Source organism: Periplaneta americana, chromosome 16, assembly GCF_040183065.1.
Source record: "Periplaneta americana isolate PAMFEO1 chromosome 16, P.americana_PAMFEO1_priV1, whole genome shotgun sequence".
NCBI lineage: Eukaryota > Metazoa > Arthropoda > Insecta > Blattodea > Blattidae > Periplaneta > Periplaneta americana.
The window spans coordinates 142,258,916-142,278,960 of NC_091132.1; the positions used below are offsets into that span (position 1 = coordinate 142,258,916).

General features: G+C 35.5%; 1 protein-coding gene and 1 non-coding gene across 6 annotated transcripts in view; both read left to right on the forward strand.

Annotated features, from left to right (window-relative positions):
• Positions 1–20,045, forward strand: part of Tpst (tyrosylprotein sulfotransferase) — a 1,264,187-nt gene that overhangs the window by 934,057 nt on the left and 310,085 nt on the right. The gene's annotated exons all lie outside the window — the stretch shown is intronic.
• Positions 19,678–19,750, forward strand: TRNAK-UUU (transfer RNA lysine (anticodon UUU)). The gene has a single exon. It is a non-coding gene; the product is annotated as a tRNA-Lys (tRNA).

Here is a 20,045-nt window from a genome sequence, read left to right on the forward strand (position 1 = left end):
CTTCCATATATTCGCTATTTTCTTTCGTCATTTCAGTGTTTCTATTCAAAGATGGTATAACTCGTTGCACGAATGATTGCCGATTTCGGGAAAGGCATTGGCGCTGCGTTATACGATACGATCCAGTGTTTATGCTTTAGTTCGCCTACTGGCCGCCGGCAATCATTCGTGCAACGAGTAATAACAAATTCTTTATGTTCCTTACTGTGTGTACTTTCTCTTAGTTAACTTGTTTACCCAACCTGTTCAATGTTTTAAAATAACGAGTTTTTCCTACTGTTTAAATACGTGTAGATTGATGCTAATTACTTTCCTTTTTCCTTTTAATTCTTGCACAATATATTAAGTTTAGGTATTTTCTCTATCCATTTAAACACACAGAATATATTAATCATTTGCTTTTACATATTATAGGGTACTTATATTCGAGATTAGGTAATCCTATTACTGTGACAGTTTCATTGATTTTATTCTTCATTTTCAATGATTACACGAACATTGTATATACCAGTGGATGGATTTAATCTTGCTGAAACGCTTTCAGATGGCTATGTAAAATAAAATTGTTTAATTTACATTGATCATAAACCCTTTTAATTTAAAACACTGAAAAGAGTAAGATTGTTGTTTTAAAATGACGCAGTTCTGTTCATAGTAATAATATAGAGTGAAAGTGAAATAACCATGGAAATTTTAGAACGAATAGTAGATCATGTTGTATATAACAAAAAAAATCGTAATACTACTGTATATTAGTGACAAGTTCATAGTTTTCTCAGAAAAAAATATTTTTACCAAATGTTTAACACCCTCTTATTCGGTAATTTTGTGAGTAATATAGTGATTTTTGTCCATATCGAAAGAAAATCCAACAAAAAAATAATTTATCCCTCTGTGTGACTTAAATTCTGACTTCCTGTTAACTTACCTCCTGTAACGAATATATTATGCAAATCTGGCTTTTATGTGCTTTTGGGTTCTGGCGTCTTGTCAGCCCATTTGAGTTGTGTGAATATAAAGGAAAAATTGTGACGGTGTCATGTATATTTGCTGGGGTAGTTCAGTCGGTAGAGCATTCGTGCGCTAAGCGAGGGGTCCCGGGATCGATACCCGGCTCCGGAACAATATTTCCTTGAAATTATTTAAACCTGCTTTACAGGGAGCTACACACCTGAAAGCCAGATTTGCATCTATTCCATGTGTCATATAAATATAAGTGCAAGTGGAGCTACAAACAAATTTTTGTGACTCTTTTTATTTTTATATAAAAAAGTCTAATTTCTCTGTTTAGTAATTTTCATGACACTGTTTACCTTCGAAAATGTAGTTTGATGATAGTGGGTCTGTGCGCTCACAATGTCATCGCAGAGTTAAATTATAACAGGAGAACTTGGTTTCTTAAAGTTTTGATCTTATTGAAAAAAAAAAAACGAATTTTTTTCTTGAAAATAAAAATGTAATCATGTGCGCTACCCCGCTGGGAGAAGTAATTGTTTGCAACATAGTGCGTCCTCCGTTGGTATAGTTTATGAACTGTTGCCGGAAACTTTGGAATTGCTTTCGTAATTATGGGTAATAACAGTAACTTTCCATACAAGTTATAAAAAAATGTATTCTTTTTCCCGTTTATAGTTAGAATGGGCCTTGAATTGTGTCCATATCTGAATTTTATGCAACCTGATTACAGGAAAACCACCGGAGCCTCATAAAGTGGAGCAGACACTATGTCTAGTCTCCCTGTAGCTCATAAGACTAAATTACATTTACAACAAAACACATCTTTGCTCATTTCGAGACACAAACTAACGACTGGGATTATAAAGCTGTGTTTTAGTCGTTCCATATAGCAATACCGACAGAATGTACACCTTGTCGTTCATCTCGCCGTGAACCTCACATCTGGTCTCAGCAGAACAAAGTGAAGCAGTTCACCTCGCCATGATTCTAGCCGTTTTATACGCTAAATGAAATTCTGTCTACCAGTGAATTCTTTTCAGTGAATAGCGATAAATTTTAATTTATGGGTTGTAAGGAACACACCAGACGTGGTGAATTGTATCAATTGTGTCATCAGCTTAAGACATTTAAGATAGGTTATATGAATTTTAAAGATCTCAGTAAACTTGTAATTACATCTCGATGCTAGTAGAACCAAAGATACACTTAAGCAACCGATCAACTGCTGAAGAGAGATTGGTAGTGTCTCTCAGGTAACTAATATTTATATCTAAGAAAATAATGTACTTTAATTAAAATGTATTTGTTATTAACAAAAATCTTCAGTTGTCAGTCATAATAAGCAATGCAGATTCTTTCATAGCCTATGTTATACAAAAGTTGTAATGTTGGTACCTATGGACACTTCTTGTTCTCAAAGCAAAACGATAATAATAATAATAATAATAATAATAATAATAATAATAATAATAATAATCGCTTTAAAATGAACATAAGATAATTATAAGTAATAATTGCTAAACTTGAAGGGAAAATTAAGAAAAGACATTGGCCAATACAATTTAGCAGCAAATTAATTACTGCCAGTGAAGGTCACTCATATACGGTATTAACAGTTTTAAAGTTTTGGTACGACTTATTTCTTTCCGATCTTATGCTTTGGAACAGCGTACTGTTAATATTTGTATACCGGTCTGTATTTTTCTGTATGTGATTTGATCCTGGTTGAGTGGAAGAGAAGGTCTGATGGCCTTAACCCTGTCAGGGAAAATTAAACTATTATTATTATTATTATTATTATTATTATTATTATTATTATTATTATTATTATTATTATTATTAGTCAAGACAACTGACAAGCATACGTTCTGATGGGGGCAGATAAAAAAGTTAATTTTTTTTCTTCCACCATGTTAATAATGTCAAAAGAAGTGCTTATAAAAATTTTGGCCACTCAACCGCAATTATGAGGGCCGTAAAAAAATAAGTTCGCTAGGGCCGTTAACAGGAAAAAACACAATTTCATTGGACAAATTTATTAGAACGGACACAGCTTGTTGAGCTATTTTTCAACGTATTTTCCATCGGAACTGAGACATTTCTCATATCATAGGATCGACAGAGAGAGGTGCAGACGCAGTCAAACGCTGGTTCCGATCTGAGGCGGCTGACTTCTACTACACAAAAATTGATTCCATGGTATGAAAAAGTCTCAATTCCAGTGGGGGATATGTTGACAAATAGCGCAACAATTGCTGTATCTGTTTCAATAAATATTTCCATGAAATTGTGTTTTTTTCTATAAACGACCCCAAGGAAAATCACGTTCTGGACGGCCTCGTAATTGCGGTCAAGTGGCCAACTTTGTATAAACACTTCTTTTGACATTATTAACATAGTGGAAGAAAAAAATTTAACTTTTTTTTATCTGCCCCTATCAGAACGTGTGCTTGTGAGATAAAAGTGGCACAGAAATGGTTATTTTTGCACTGTGAACGCCACAATATTATGCTCATTCTATAAGCATTTGCGGAACATTTATTCAGAGCAACATATTGTCAACCAGAGACAGCTTCTTCACATGGGATAACAGAGACATAAGAAGAATGACGTCTTCATTTTTGTCCAATCCAGATATAGTATTATTTTTTATTTTCTCAAATTAGTCTATGTTTCTCCTTCTCTATTTCCTAAAGCTCTTTACCTATAGAGTCAGACCGCACTCGTTTTCTGTACCCTTATCCGCATCGGCAGGAGGTCTTAGGGTAGGGTTCCCATTCGTCCCATTTTTCCCGAGACAGTCCCGTTTTCTGATCATATGTCCTGGCGTCCCGACTTTTTTTTTTTTAAATATCCCGCATTTGAATAGCCTTCCTAAAAAAATGGATTACGAAAATTGTTCTCTTTTCAATGAGTAGCGTTCCTAGTGACTAATTCATAGAAAATTATTTCTATTGCAATGTTGGTGATACCACAGTCTACTATATACAGTCACGAAGCTTGAGTTTTGGGGGTTCTAGAAACAATAGACTGTGACGGTAGTATTTTGCATTGCCTGTAATGAGGCGATATTAGCGATCCTAGTGGTGAGCATCTATCTAATGTTTGCATATTTACTACGTATTGAGCTTCGCGACTGTATATACTAGACTATGGTGATACTTAGAGCGATGCTCTTTTCTTCTCTCTCCATGCTTATGTTGGCAGTATTAGTTACAATTTTCGTTTCCGATTAAATTCAGTATCATAGCATCATAACCGAATGTTAGGTTGTATAATGCATTATAATTTTGTATCGTTTTTCATCATGCCGAAACGGAAGTGCAGTATAAACGATAGCATCAGAAGAGAATTCCCATTCATCAAAGATGCAGATGAAAATGTGGAATGTACAGTGTGCAATTCTAGATTTTGCATTTCACATGGTGGTCGGTCAGACATAGTCAACCACGTCCATAAATCTGAGAAATATTTGAATGCGTCTTAAAATATTATCTTCACTCTTGTGTACAGTAGCTATCATGAAGTTGTATTTGATTAATAATAATAATAATAATAATAATAATAATAATAATAATAATAATAATAATAATAAGTAAATCCCGAAAAGACTAATTATATGATTATGTCTCGTGATCAGAATATTGTACGAATTGGAACTATAAAAGTCCTTCGAAGAGGTGGAAAAATTCAAATATCTTGGAGCAACAGTAACAAATATAAATGATACTCGGAAGGAAATTAAACACAGAATAAATATGGGAAATGCCTGTTATTATTCGGCTGAGAAACTTTTATCATCCAGTCTGCTTTCGAAAAATGTGAAATTTAGAATTTATAAAACAGTTATATTACCGGGTGTTCTGTATCGTTGTGAAACTTGGACTCTCACTTAGAGAGAGGAACAGAGATTAAGGGTGTTTGAGGATAAGGTGCTTAGGAAAATATTTGGGACTAAGAGGATGAAGTTACAGGAGAATGGAGATAGTTACACAACACAGAACTGCACGCATTGTATTTTTCACCTGACATAATTAGGAACATTAAATCCAGACGTTTGAGATGGGCAGGGCATGTAGCACGTATGGGCGAATCCAGAAATGCATATAGAGTGTTAGTTGGGAGGCCGGAGGGAAAAAGGCCTTTAGGGAGGCCGAGAGATAATATTAAAATGGATTTGAGGAAGGTGGGATATGATGATAGAGAATGGATTAATCTTGCTCAGGATAGGGATGGTGGGCTAATGTGAGGGCGGCAATGAACCTCCGGGTTCCTTAAAAGCCAGTAAGTAAGTAAGTAAGTAAACATTAGAGTTCTCTGAAAGAAACCAGTGTGTGAAATTTTGTCTCTAGATGAGAATTGAGGTAACTTTCTAGCACCTTTTGGGATTACTAAAGAATACAATACAGCCATATTACACCCAACTGATGAAGTAAATTTGGCGACGATGACGTAATATAATAAATATATTTACAAGGCATGCCAGAAGTCTCAATAAATCTAAGCTAACCTGTCACTGATTCTCGACCTTACGGAAATTCTCACTCTACCAAAAAGTCCCTTATGATATTCTCCAGTAGATCTCACCTTTTCCCCTCCCTCCTTTTTGGGACCTTTATTCCATTTTCGCTTCACTCTGCCCATAATTCCCTTTTCTACCCTACTGCTTCTTTTTAATACTCCCCATAGCACATTTTATCATTTAATTTACCTATGCATTTCAATGCATGGCAATTTGTAATACGTATCATGGTAGTGAACGCGGGGCCTAAAGATAAAGCACACCTGCAATAATGCAAAATTGCGCTCGCTGACCGTTATAACTTGCCTCAGAGCCATCTATATACTAAGCCGGAGCATTGAGTCGACAACACTGTAATTAACTGTCAAGCGGAGGCCTACGGTGCAAAAGCACGTGTTTGTGTTAATGTCGATTTTCACTGTAAATGAATGTTATAACCAGGGAACGGATTTATATGGACTAAAAATATATGAAATATGTAAATATATATGTAGTTATTTTTACCAAAATATGGAATTAAATATGGATTTTTACCAAAATATGGAATTAAATATGGACTTAAAATTATAAAAAAATGACTATGTACGTTAAATATTGGTACATTTTAATCAAACTAAACAAAAAATATAATGGACGTACCTTATCTTCCAATGTAGTTTCAACAAAACACAATTTTTATTGTCTGTTACCATAACAATAGGTTACAAACATTTCTTTCAAGTGCTGAAAAGTGAATCTTCTTCTATTGTCTCTGAGGATAGATTTATACTGACTAAAAGAGCGTTCGACGTCACAAGAAGTAACTGGTACATAATTCAATTTCACAATATCTGCTGGGGATAAGTCCAAGTTAATCTTCACTGTTGATTCACCACTCATCACAGCAACAACCTTTTGTAGTTCTTCATATCCAGGGTTTTTTGAAAGTACAGTGTCCACCTTAGCTCTTACTGCATCTGCAACTTTACCTCTACCACGATTCAGTTGTTCCACAGTACTATTTATAATTTCAAAACTTTCAGATAGTGAAAGGTGCCTATTTTGGAGACTTTGAGCGTTTTTATGATGCATGAAAATGTATGCTGAATGTGAGCTAAGTCATTCTTCACACTTATGTCACAGGTAACTGTTTTCGCAGTATCAATTGAGACTGCATCTTCAGAGTCCAATGCAAGGAGAACATTGTTAATAGAGTCTATATGTTCGGCATAATATTCAACTGCTTCTAGCCATGTACCCCATCTAGTTAAAATTGGCTTTGGTGGCAATGGAATTTCAGGGTACATTTCTTTCAACACGTTAACTCTACTGGGAGCTTTGAGAAATACTTTTTTCACTGATGAAATCAACAAATCTACTTTAGGGAAATTGTCTCTGACCACTTCTGCCACACGATGAAATGCATGCGCCACACAAGTAAAATGAGTCAATTTAGGATATACAACAGATAATGCTTGTCCAGCTTTGACCATATAAGGGGCAGCATCGCTAATAAAGAATAACACATTATCGTACATAATACCCTTTGGCCACAGGATACCCATAGCTTCGTTGAACAGTTTAACTATAGTTTTGTTATTGCACTTTTCTAGAACATCACAATGTAAAAGAATTCGTTCAGAATATTGTTCACTTAACAAACCGATAACTACATTACCAACAAGTCTACCTTCTTTGTCGGGAGTCTCATCAATGGAAACCCAAATTGAACTATCTTTAATTTCATCTCTTATCTTCTGTATTGTCTCATCGTAGATGGATGGAGCATACGTCTTCCTAAGTGTTGACTCATCCGGGATTGTATGTTGAGTATATTTTTCAAGGAATTCCCTGAAGACCTTATTCTTTAGTTTGTAGAGAGGAATATCAGCAGAGATGAGAGAACGGCACAGGTCGATGTTAAACTCAGATCTTACATTCGATGTTGTTGGTTGTGTTAAAAACAATTGTCTCTGCTTGGAATTTAGTTGTTTGTTGGCCTGATGTTTACTAGTTGTAATGTGTTGTTGCACCAGGAACTTTTGTGTAGATGATACTGCACACTGACACAAATTACAAAATAATATTTTATTGTCAGTTGATAAACCATCTTCTTTAAATTCTGAAATGTAACTTGTTAGTTTTGATTTTAAATTGACTGAATGACGTACTTTTGGCATATTTACCGTCTTTATAGTATGATTTACAAAACTGAACCTATGTGTACTCTGACTGGCATTTAACTGTTGAGCTGCACAACTGAAGTCTGTTAAAAATTTTAAATTAAATTAATACAGTTTTGTAACTTACTTTCCCATTGTTGATAGGACTGCTAATTTTCAAATAACTCTGATGTTAAAGGGATTACTGAACATGTGTTTAAATCTCTATTGTTGAAATGTATTTTTAAAAGTTAATGGAATTTTGTTTTTGTTTTATTGTTAAACCTAATATAATATGGACTGTTTTATATGAAATATGGAAAATATATGGAAATTAACGAAAATATGTACTAAACTCTAAAATATGGAAAAATATGGAAAATAAAAGTAGGATTTTTCAACCCTACACATTGTGAAACATAAAGATAATGCAAAATATAAATTATATTAGCTTTATAAGTAAATATGTATTTACATATAAATCCTTTCCCTGGTTATAACAAATGTGTGTCGATGACACAATGTTCGCAGTCATACCAAACGTTTATTGTATTGCGTATTGGCGATAAAAACAAGACAACAAATTAAAATAAAGTGATTGCAGTCTCTGACAATTTTTACGGTTAATAATGACAAAGTTTTTTATTTTCATAGTTTACATTCTAAATATTAAATATTGTATAAACTACATTTTTATAGTCTTACTCTGGTTTGTCGTGTATCAGAATTCTAGACAAATTGTTGGATCTCGGCTGCTACATAAAAGTTACACCATTGATTTTCAAGTTCATTGTAAACAGCTGTTTTGTGATCCCATAAATGTTGCAGTTTTGTTGAAGATTCGGAATGCCTCTATATGTCAGAACTACCTATAATTTGTAGATGCATACACTCGCTTTGTTGGTTTTCAAGGTTTGTTTATTAATATTATTTTTTTATAAATTAGTTATAAAAATGTTTCTTTTCACTTAGTATTTACAGGATTTAAAATTCACTAAGTTTACGCTAATTACCTCGTACGTAATAGATAATGTGTTTTGTTACGTATTATGTTAAAGGTATGTTTCTGCAGTTCAACATTGATCTTTATTCTTGACCAAACTGTATTTGAAGACCTTTTTTTTTTTTTTTTTTTTTTTTTTTTTTTTTTTTTTTTTTTTTTTTTTTTTTTTTTTTTTTTTTTTTCAAAACTGAACATGTCCACTTGACTAAATTTTTCAGGAGAAGCCAAAAACTTCTATCTTCTGAAACAAAGAAATATTTTGATTTTTGTTTTTACAAAATGAATGTATATAGAGAGCATGATATGTTACATGAATTTAAGAGGACTGAGACCAATGGTACTCCCGTAATTGCAAGAAAACATTTGTACATGTTCAGCGTTGCTATAAAAATATGGATATGTTTAGTTTTGCTAAAAATAAAATTTGAACGTAATGTAATTATTATTCATTATTAATAGTAATTCGAATTAATTAATGGTTTTTACACAATGAACACGTTATATTGACATTCTTTTATAAAATTAAATAAGACTTCAGTTACCAGGATATTCTTGTAGATATGTAAGCCACAGTCATCCATCAGACATTTACAAATCACTCTTCTTCATCACACTCATTATTATTAATTATTAATAGTAGGCCTAATTCGTGTTAATGAATGATATTACTCATTGAACACATTATATTGTCATTCTTTTACAAAATTAAATAAGAGTTCAGTTGGTCCGCCGCTGTGGGGTAATGGTCAGCACGTTTGGCTATGAAACGAGCGGGTCCTGGTTCAAATCCTGGGTGGGACAACTTACCGGATTGGGATTTTCCCGGGGTTTTCCCTCAACCGATTGAAGCAGAATTGCTAGGTAATTTTTGGCGTTGGACCTTAAACTCATTTCGCCATCATTAATTCACATATCATCATCATCATCATCATCATCATCATCTATACAATAGTCCGGGTTAAGTTCACAGTGTAGCATGCTGTACGTGTACAAGAGCTCGGCTGTTCTGCTACCCAATCATTCAGAATAATAGGAGTACTAAGCACAATAAGTCTCAGGCTGCAGTGCAAGCTTTCGGGTCTCTCTTCCGTACAAGGAGACCAAAAATAGTTCCGTTACCAGGCTATTTAGATATGTAAGCCATGGACATTTTGTCACTTTCTCTTTTCTCCTTGGGAATTTCTCCACTATTCACTACTTTTTCTACACGCAAGAGTCTTGTCTTCGATATTCTTATTCATAAACAAAATAAGTTCTTACAAGTACCAACCATTCCAGGTGCAGTCGAACGTAAAAAAATATTTAACATAGTTTTTCGTTTTGTTTCTTTCCATGGTTGCTCCCTCTGTGTGTCACATGCAGGTATAAAATGCAGAAGAGTTGCGTCTTGGTGTGTTTTCCCTGAGCTGAGTACAACTTATTCCTGTTCTTCATCAGGTCACTTAATGTTAATACGTTCCATCTGAAAGCCTTACTATTGTGTGAGCATGGTCTCGGTTTGTGTTTTAACTGAATTAGTTGAGAATCAAGATTTCCGCACTTCTCTTTTTTCTCTTCTGTGCTGCCAAAGATTTTGATCTTCCCTTTTTTCTTGATCCACTGCTCGTTTCTCAAACAGAAACATCCATTATAATAGTTTTAATAACAGCAATACTTCATAATGCAGAGCAAGCTGAACTGGAATTCGCCGAAACGCAATGCCGCAGACTGCTGAAATAATTACATTTTTGTAGCCCATTGTTGGAAGGTTCAAATGCCCCAAAATGACCTCATTGACAACAGTTGAAAATAGCGTGAAATTTAAACACCTTTTACAACTAAGTTGGATATGTGCTATTTTGCTTTTAAAAAGTCTATTAAACAATATAGTAATTATTGGAGATGTTCAGTTTCGAGAAAAAAATGTCTGGAAAAAATGAACTGGTTGGATATGTTCAGCTTTGTTGCAAAAATCAACATTCACAATGCTGTTTCAATGGGATATATTCACTTTCTTTGAAAAATAAATTTACATCTAGTTAAATGTCAGATAGATCTACCATAATCGCTTTAAAACAATGTCGTAATTTTTGGACATGTTCAGTTTTGAAAAAAAGCTCTTCATTTACATCCTCATACTTTATTATAATATGTCAATAGTTTCCTCTGTTTATATTTTTATTTCATTTTTATAATATACATTTTTAGCTCCTTCTCTATAGTTATATTTATTTAAAATTATATTTTAAAAAGTTTATAACAAATAATTCGGGATAACAGTATTGTTATGGTGACTGGCCAGGTTCAAGCTAAAACTGCCTTCATAGGCATCTGAAATATCTACAGACATTTTTTTATTTTAGTAGATTATTTTACGACGCTTTATCAACATCTTAGGTTATTTAGCGTCTGAATGAGATGAAGGTGATAATGCCAGTGAAATGAGTCCGGGGTCCAACACCGAAAGTTACCCAGCATTTGCTCATATTGGGTTGAGGGAAAACCCCGGAAAAAACCTCAACCAAGTAACTTGCCCCAACCGGGAATCGAACCCGGGCCACCTGGTTTCGCGGCCAGACGCGCTAACCGTTAGTCCACAGGTAGAAAAGCACGACAGATAATCACATGAGATTAAAATGTATATGATATTCTAGATCTTTCACATCAGAGGTGAAACAACATAAAGCGGCAAAACATTGTCAATTTACTAAAAATTAGTTTTAATGCCGAAATGGGGACATAGAGTAGCGTGCAAATTAATCCGAACAACGTAATTACTTATGCAAAAACACTCAAACGGGATTAAAAAAAAGGATCTAAGACATACCTCAGTAATCTATGTGGCCTCCCTTGTTCCTAATAACAGCTCTGAGACGATTTGGAATGGATTCCACTAATTTCCCACAAATATTCTTCATTTCTTCATCGCGAAACCATACACCAATGAGGGCAGAAATCATCTTCTCCTTTGTACAACAATCCATTTTTTGCATTCTTCTTTTGCAAATTGACCACAAGTTCTCAATGGGGTTGATATCGGATGAGTTGCCTGGCCAGGGGAATACCTGAATATTCTTCTTGTTGAAGAATTCTATAGTTTTTCGAGACGTATGGCATGGTGCCGGGTCTTGTTGGAACACACCTCTGCCATCCGGAAATGATTTTTGCAGCTGGGGTACGATTCTGGTTTCCAATAAGTGAATATATTTGTCAGAATTCATCATTCCCTTGATAGGTATTAATGCCCCAGGCCCTTCATGTGTAAAACAACCCCAAAACATTACTTTAGGGGGATATTTGGGTGCTATTACTTTTTCGGATCCTTTCCGTACGTAAGAAACACGGTGGCCGTGGACCTCGAAATGAGACTCATCGGAAAAAAGTACATTCTTCCAGTCATTCACTGTCCAGTGTTGATGTAATTTTGCCCACATTAAGCGTTTTTTGCATATAACAGGGGTTAGCAGTTGCTTCTTAATAGGCTTACGAGCCCTTCGTCCAGCTTCCAAAAGCCTACGCCGCCTGTTGTGACGTGAATATTCGCCCCAGTGGTAGCCATTAACTCGCGGGTTAAGTCGACAGCAGTTAGTCTAGGATTTAATTTACTTTTCCTGACAATTAAACGTTCATCTGCAGGTGAAGTCTTCCTTTTCCGGCCACAGTTTCCTTTTTTCTGGGGTGTGATGGATCCAGTCTCCCTGTATCGTTTTATGATCGAATTGACAGTAGCCAAACCGATGTGATATTCTGCAGCAATTTGCCTCTGTGTCATAGAAGAATGCTCTGCTAATGTTATAATTTTAGACCGTTTTCGAGGAGTTGTATCCATTTGTGAAGACGACAGAATGTACACAGGATTGCAGTATTAAGTCTTCAACACAACTGAAATGCTTATAAGTACAAAACGACAGGCAAAATGTCACATATTATAAAAAAAAATAATCACAACAGACCTTCAACAATGGAATTACACGTACTATAGATGTCAATTAAAGCGGTATGAGCAGCTGTGAGGCCAACAATGACAGAAAATGTAAAAATATGTCGTGTTCGGATTAATTTGCACGCTACTGTACCTTTCCATATACTAAGGTTATTTATATGCAATTGAATGATACGGCGATAGTGAATCAATCAATAAACGATTAATAGAGACTATAGAAGTAATTGAAAAAAAGCCTGTCCCAAAGTCACATTATAGGCCTACACCGTAAGTTTCTCAGGATATGTCCATAATTAAACTCACTGCCGCCTCAGTGTTAATTTATTTTCATTGCAGACTAGAACTGCAGATGATAGAAAACATGTATCTTTAATGAATGAAAAGTGGTAAATAATCTGAATTGGGCAATATAATTCTGCAGTGCTTGGGAAAAGTGACATAAGTCAGTTTTCACAAACCTTTTTAGATAATTCATTGACAACTTACACTGGTTTATGTCGATTTGATTTTTTTCTGTATGAATTATTGTAATGGGAGGAATACCTATGTTTTTTTTTTCCAAGCGAACAGATGTTCCATAAGTTGTCAATAAATTATCAAAAAAAGTTTGTGGAAACTGACTTGTGTCACTTTTATCGAGCACTACAGAATTATAATTATATATAATTTGTAGGTATTTAGTCTGTGAATTTATTGTTTTTTTTTTCTGTTATGAAGATATGTTAATGATTAGTTATTTCTGGAGTCATCAACCGACCAGGCTGCGGCTGGGTGTCGTTTTATACAAGTGACGCAGTCGTCGACGCAAACTGTGCAGATTTATGTTGCGGACAGTGAGGAGGAACAGAAGCGCAAGGGTATTTTATCTCCTAAAACAGAGAACCACGTTTCACCAGTGGCGTAGCATGAAATTTTGAGCAGGGGAAGCTAACTCAAGTTGTCTTTCATGTACATATGAGAAAACGTATTACAAAAATATAGTCTTAACTCGTAATTGGTGAGGTGGTGACTGTCAGTGCCCCAGCCATTGTAAGAAAAGAAGCCTGGGTCAGGTGGATGTGCGGAGATTGCTTATTATGCTGCCTGCTTCCCTAATTTTGAAGAAAACCTAGTTAAAACTAATAAAAGTACTGGATTATATCAATTAAAAATTCAATTTGATTATCTGAGTGCTACGATACAAGTTTCTAACAAGTAAACCTTCAGGTGGGGTAAAAAGACAAAGACTTACTTTTATTACCATTCGATTAAGCATTAAAATCAATGCAAAATACGTACATTTTACAACTCGAACGCAATGAACACCAGAGATCGCGACCAATCAATATCAAGTTGACATGGGCTACTTAGATTGCAAACAACTATACCACGCAGCAATGCTAGACGCGAGAGCGAAGACAGTACTGCTATAGACGCGCTGTCATCTAGTGTACTTTGTATCTTGCAGTTTATTGTGTAATGTTATATGCAGTGAGCTGAAGAAGATTAATCCAGTGAATATAGTGACTGAAATTCTGGATGAACTAAAATAAGAGGGTTATAAGGAGACAGACTGTTAAATGTCGCGGAAGGAACTTGAAATTGTTGAATGTATATATGACTTATTAAAAACTTATGTATCGGAAGCAGTTGACGAAAGTCATACTCTGGACACTGATGAAAATGAACCACGAAATGATGATAATGACATGCCTTATGTACGAGAATGGGAGACTGAAAAAACAAATACTACGTCAGAAGAGGAATTAAGTACTTCACAAAGTTCCGGTTCTCAATACGCTCTGTCCCCTCCAAAAACATCCCAAAACATTGACTTTGAAGAAAAATGTAAGGTAATAGAGTACTGGTTTCTGCCAGGTATACCGACAAACAAAAAGAAAAAGTTTAACAATAGGTCATGGAGCAGTATGAAGCATAACTTCACGTGGTTAACACACGAAAGTCAACTCTACAAAATGCAGCAAGCTGTCGAACAACAAAACGATGTTATAAATGAAATGAAGAAATGCACCGAAGTACATTTGAGAAATTCTGTCTGCGGCGGTCGTCAAATGAAATTGTAAAAGAAAGTGACATAAAAAGAACACTGACAACAGCTCGTGATTTATTAGGCATAGATCAGAAATACTTCAATGCAAGTCCTAGTTGGTTGCATCGCTTTAAAAAGCATTATAAGATTGTCAGCCGCAAAATAACATCATATGTAACAAAGCGTCAGACAAGACAGCTCTTGAACAATCAATCCAAATTTTCAGACGTGAGGGCACACCACTAATGGATATGTACAATGATGATCATGTGTTTAATGCAAACGAATGTGAGTTCCATAAGGAAATGCCTTTCGGCAGAACATTAGAACGTGAAGGAACAAGTAAAGTATATGGTGTCGTGCAATCCAAAGGGGCAACTACACATTCCTACATTATAATGCCGGTGGTTTCTGAAGCTGGAAAACTGATGCCAAATTTACTACTGATTCTCCAAGAACCGAAAGGTATAAGTGAAAGAGTTGCGGATCGCATTTTCCAGAGTGACAACCTTGTAGTAAAATGGATTTCGTCGGGAAAAATGACCAAAAAAAATGGATAGAATTCTTACGAGAAATATTCCTTCCTAATTCTGCAACATGCAGTCTTCTGCTGTTGGACTCGTATGGTGTCCACTGCGACGAAAATACAATTAAGGAATTGTTAGAAGAAGGGGACTATGGTCTTGAAAAAATAGTAGTGAAAATCATACCATCAAATACGACTTATGAGTTGCGATCTTTGGACAGGTACTTTTTTCGAATGTACAAGCGTATGATTCGACACATTTATCATAATGTAGATTTTGATGATTCATCTGATACATTACAACAACGCAACAATATAGTGAAACTACAGTCTCTTGTTTACCAGCAGTTTCTTTCTCCACCATTCCAACAGGTGCATGGGTATGGTTGGGTGATAGCTGGATTGGGATCCAGAAGTGGACAACGATTTCAAAACAGTACAGAATACTGTATCCGAAATGTACAAGGAATATGTACGATTTGTGCAAAATCAGCCTTTATAAAGTGCCGGTGGTGTACTGAGAATTTGTGTTTCCAAAATGTTTCATTAGCTATCACTATTGTGCGACATATGTTCCTGGATAAAACCAATCAGATTCTGGAATACGATGCATTAAGTAACATGTTGACCACATCATCGTTTTCCTTTTTATGCATTAATCGCTAGTTGAAGGTATGTTTCCTTGCTGCTTGAAGTCTCGTGTTCTGCGCTGTGTATCGCACTTGATAATTGCAGTCGAGTTACGAAATTTTAGGATTATCCATATTTTATTATGCTGATTCCAAAAATATAAGTTTAATTTCCATTGTTTTTTTACCTCAGGTTAAGGTTTACTTGTAAGTTGGGGTAAGTGCAATCCCCACCTCACCAGTGACATGACTGGAAAAATACCTCACCACTTACGGGTTAAAATAAATAATAGTCAATGTCAAGTCAGTAGTCCGAAGATTGGTTGGAATCTCGTAACACCAATAAGGTGTGACCTCAAATGGTACGTAGTAAAATATGATTCACGGTTTACACATATCTCTAACAAATAGACACGTATAGTATAACATTACCTCACTCCCTGTCATACTTAGAGAAATCACAATATTAACGGTTAATAGATACAGTATTAGTATCATTACGCAAGTATGCATCTGTCTTTTGGTTGTGTCCTTCATTGACAGCAAGGGAGTCGGTCATTTGTTTTTTAGATCACACTTTTGTTCGTAAGTCAGTCTTGATAATAGAATTGTCCTAAAAAAATCAAGTAAATTGGTGTCAGGAACTGTTATTTCACTGATTATTTATAATTTCAACCACAATGTACATTAACACTTCAACTGAACACAACTCACGAAAGGGATAACTCGGAAACGAAATTATTTTCAATGTAAAAGCTAGTTTCTTGCGAGCCTTGCGACCAGGGTAGTTTAGTTAGAAAGGGATGGAAAATCTGCGGGGTGGGTTACACAGAAGAATGAGTGAAAGAAACCAGTCTGCTTGGAAGCTGGTGTGTGCAGGCATCTTGTTTACTGTTGCATCACAAATCATCTTAAGCTGCCGCACCACAATATTTAACCCATAAATATAAATTCTATTAAAATTAATAACTAATTTTGTTCATAAACTGCAGGTTTATTATGAAATTATTATTAACTGGGGAAGCTGAGCTTTTTAGCTTACATTGACGCTACGCCACTGCTTTTCACATAGACTTTATTCGTCTACTCACATTCCTGACTAGAACTTCCATATATTGATTTGAGCACCAGCTAGAGAGCAAACTCGAGTTTGAAGAGGGATTTTAAACCGGTACTGCTAATAATTGCCTAGCAAACAGCGAATATATTGTGTGCTTCTCGTTTAAACGGTGAATCCCATGTTGCTGCCTCTTCGTCTGACGTGAGAGCGTTCTATACCTTCTGCATGTAAAACAGCCCAGGGGACGGTACACGTTTGGATCTGAGTCTTTAGCCAATAATAAGAGTTTGTAACAACACTGTGTCTGAAAAGTAGCTTTTGATGTTACTTTTCCTATTATCTCCAAATCTATACATTATTCGATAATTTTGAACGGTTTTATTACAATGTTACTATAAATGTTATATTACATCAAATGTGAGGCTATTTGCAGACGACTGCATTATCTATAGAAAGATTAGAAAGAATTCAGATGTAGATGCTATTCAAACAGACTTGAATAAAATATATAACTGGGTGTTAAAGCATAGGATGAAAATAAATGGTTCTAAAAGTAAATCTATAACATTTTGTAAAACCCGAGAGGAAACTAGTCTAAATTACGAATTCAGTGATGTTGTAATTCCGCAAGAACAATGTTGTAAATACCTAGGAGTGTATTTAAACTCCAAACTTTCTTGGGGAGAGCATGTTGATAATGTTACGGGTAAAGCATGGAGGGCACTTCACTTTATTATGAGAATCTTGAGAAAGGCTAGCCCCAAATCGAGGGAAATAGCATATCTAACGTTAGTGCGACCGTTAATGGAATACGGAACTACGTGTTGGGATCCCTATAGAATATATCAGATAAATTCCTTAGAAAGAATCCAGTATAGGGCAGCTAAATTTGTTAAAGGTAAAAGAGAAGATGGAAACGATACGATAAAAGAACTTAAATGGGAAACTTTGGAAAACAGACGTAGGAAAACTAGAATAACATCATTGTATAGAGCACATCTAGGTCAGAAAGCATGGGTAGACATAACGGCTCGGTTAGAAAAGCCAACGTACTATGGTAGGAACGATCATGATTTTAAAATCAAATGTAGGAAACAGAAAACGGATGTAGGTAAATTCTCATTTTTAAATAGAACTATAAATGATTGGAATGACCTACCTGAAGCGGTCTTTGAGGGCTGTCCTTCCTTAAGGAGATTCAAGAATAATTTAAAAAGTTGTGTATAAAGTGTAAATTAAAATTAAGGTACATTCAACATTTAATTTTTTAAGGTGACATGTATTTATCTAGCCTGACGAGTTTACTTCCTTGGTTTGAATTGTAAATTATTTAAAACTAGAGTGTAAGTGGGCCTTAGACTAGAAATGTTTAGTTTAAATGTATTTCTGTTTATAAGTATGCATAAGGATGTAATTATTTGACTTATTTGAACTGTTGTATCAGTGAAGCGAGGTGAGTCAGTGAAGTTATGGTTTTACAGTGCAGTGAACAGTTCCGATCAGTGATAATTTATAGCGTCAATGAAATGTGTTCTATAGTGTCAGTGAAATGTGTGCTAAAGTGTCAGTGAAATGCGTCATAGTGCCACTACAGGGAATGAGATGAGAGTAAAGTGAAAGACTATTGAAACTTATGTAGGACCTATACATAATTATGTAGGTTGTATTGTAAAATTAGGTAGTTTATTTTATGTTTTATTATTATTGTGTTAAATTGTATTGTGTATTCTTATTGTATTGTGTATAAAATTGTATATGTGTTGTAAAATTGTATTGTGTATTGTAAATTTTATTGTGTATTGCTTATAATTTTATTGTGTATTGTTAATATTGTATATACCACTGCCACCGGGTGGTTGCCCACTTGCAGTGTAAATAAATACATACAAATGATCTTTCCGATTACAAACTTGAATAACTATCGTTAGGAGACACTTAGAAACATGATATTGGTATCAATGGAAAAAGAAACTCAAATATTTTTTTGTTATCCATTCGGTTAAATCACATGTGCTTCTCTTAAATCAGCAAAAATTAGGAAACATGAAATTAGTATCAACAGAAACAGAAACTCCAACAATTTTTTAATTTTTTTCACTGGAAAACATGAAACAGAAAGAGAAACATTTGGTTCACAACCGTAAGTCACATGTGCTCAATGTGAGCTCCTTGTGTCACATGACACACATCAAGTCTGTAGTCAATTTCCTGCCATACACGGTCTAGCATTGGACCATCCACTAGCGCAATGGCCTCTGTGATGCGGACACGAAGATCCTCAATGTTAGGTGATAATGGTGGCTGATACACTTGTTGTTTTATAAAAACCCCACAGAAAAAAAAATCGCAAGGAGTGAGATCGGGGGAACGTAGAGGCCAATGCAAACATTCTAAATCTTGCAAAACAAGCTTTCAGGTATTACTCCCTGTAAAGTTGATTTCAATAATTTCGAGGCAAAAATTGTTCCGGGGCCAGGTATCGAACCCGGGACCTTTGGTTTAACGTACCAACGTTCTACCAACTGAGCTACCCGGGAACTCTACCAGACACCGATCCAGGAAGTTATACCTGAAAGTTTGATTTGCATAATACACGCCACTGTTCGTTAACAGAAAACCACAATTTAAGTCACACAGAGTTAGTGTGCACTCAACGTTGGTTGCTTGACGGTTGTCAGCCCACTTTGAGGTCTGTGGATATAGAGGGAAAAATTGGATCGGTGTCTGGTAGAGTTACAGGGTAGCTCAGTTGGTAGAGCGTTGGTACGTTAAACCAAAGGTCCCGGGTTCGATACCTGGCCCCGGAACACAGAGTTAGTGAGCACTCAATGTTGGTTGCTTGATGGTTGTCAGCCCACTTTGAGGTCTGTGGATATAGAGGGTAGAGTTCCCGGGTAGCTCAGTTGGTAGAGCGTTGGTACTTTAAACCAAAGGTCCCGGGTTCGATACCTGGCCCCGGAACAATTTTTCCCTCGAAATTATTCATTCTAAATCTTCATGGCCAGCACGTCCAACCCATCTCCTTGGAAGTCGTGTATGCAGTTCGTTTCTGACAACTAATGGTAAGAAGGGTGGTGCCCCATCTTGCTGAAAAATTAGACTTTCGATGCCCTGTTCCAGTTGTGGAAGAAGCCATAACTGTAACATGTCTAGGTACGAATTACGTGTGACTGTCGCCTCGACAAAAAAGAAAGGGCCATACACCTTTTCACGTCTTATAGCACGTTCTAGCACACAAAATGCCCTCCTATATTCG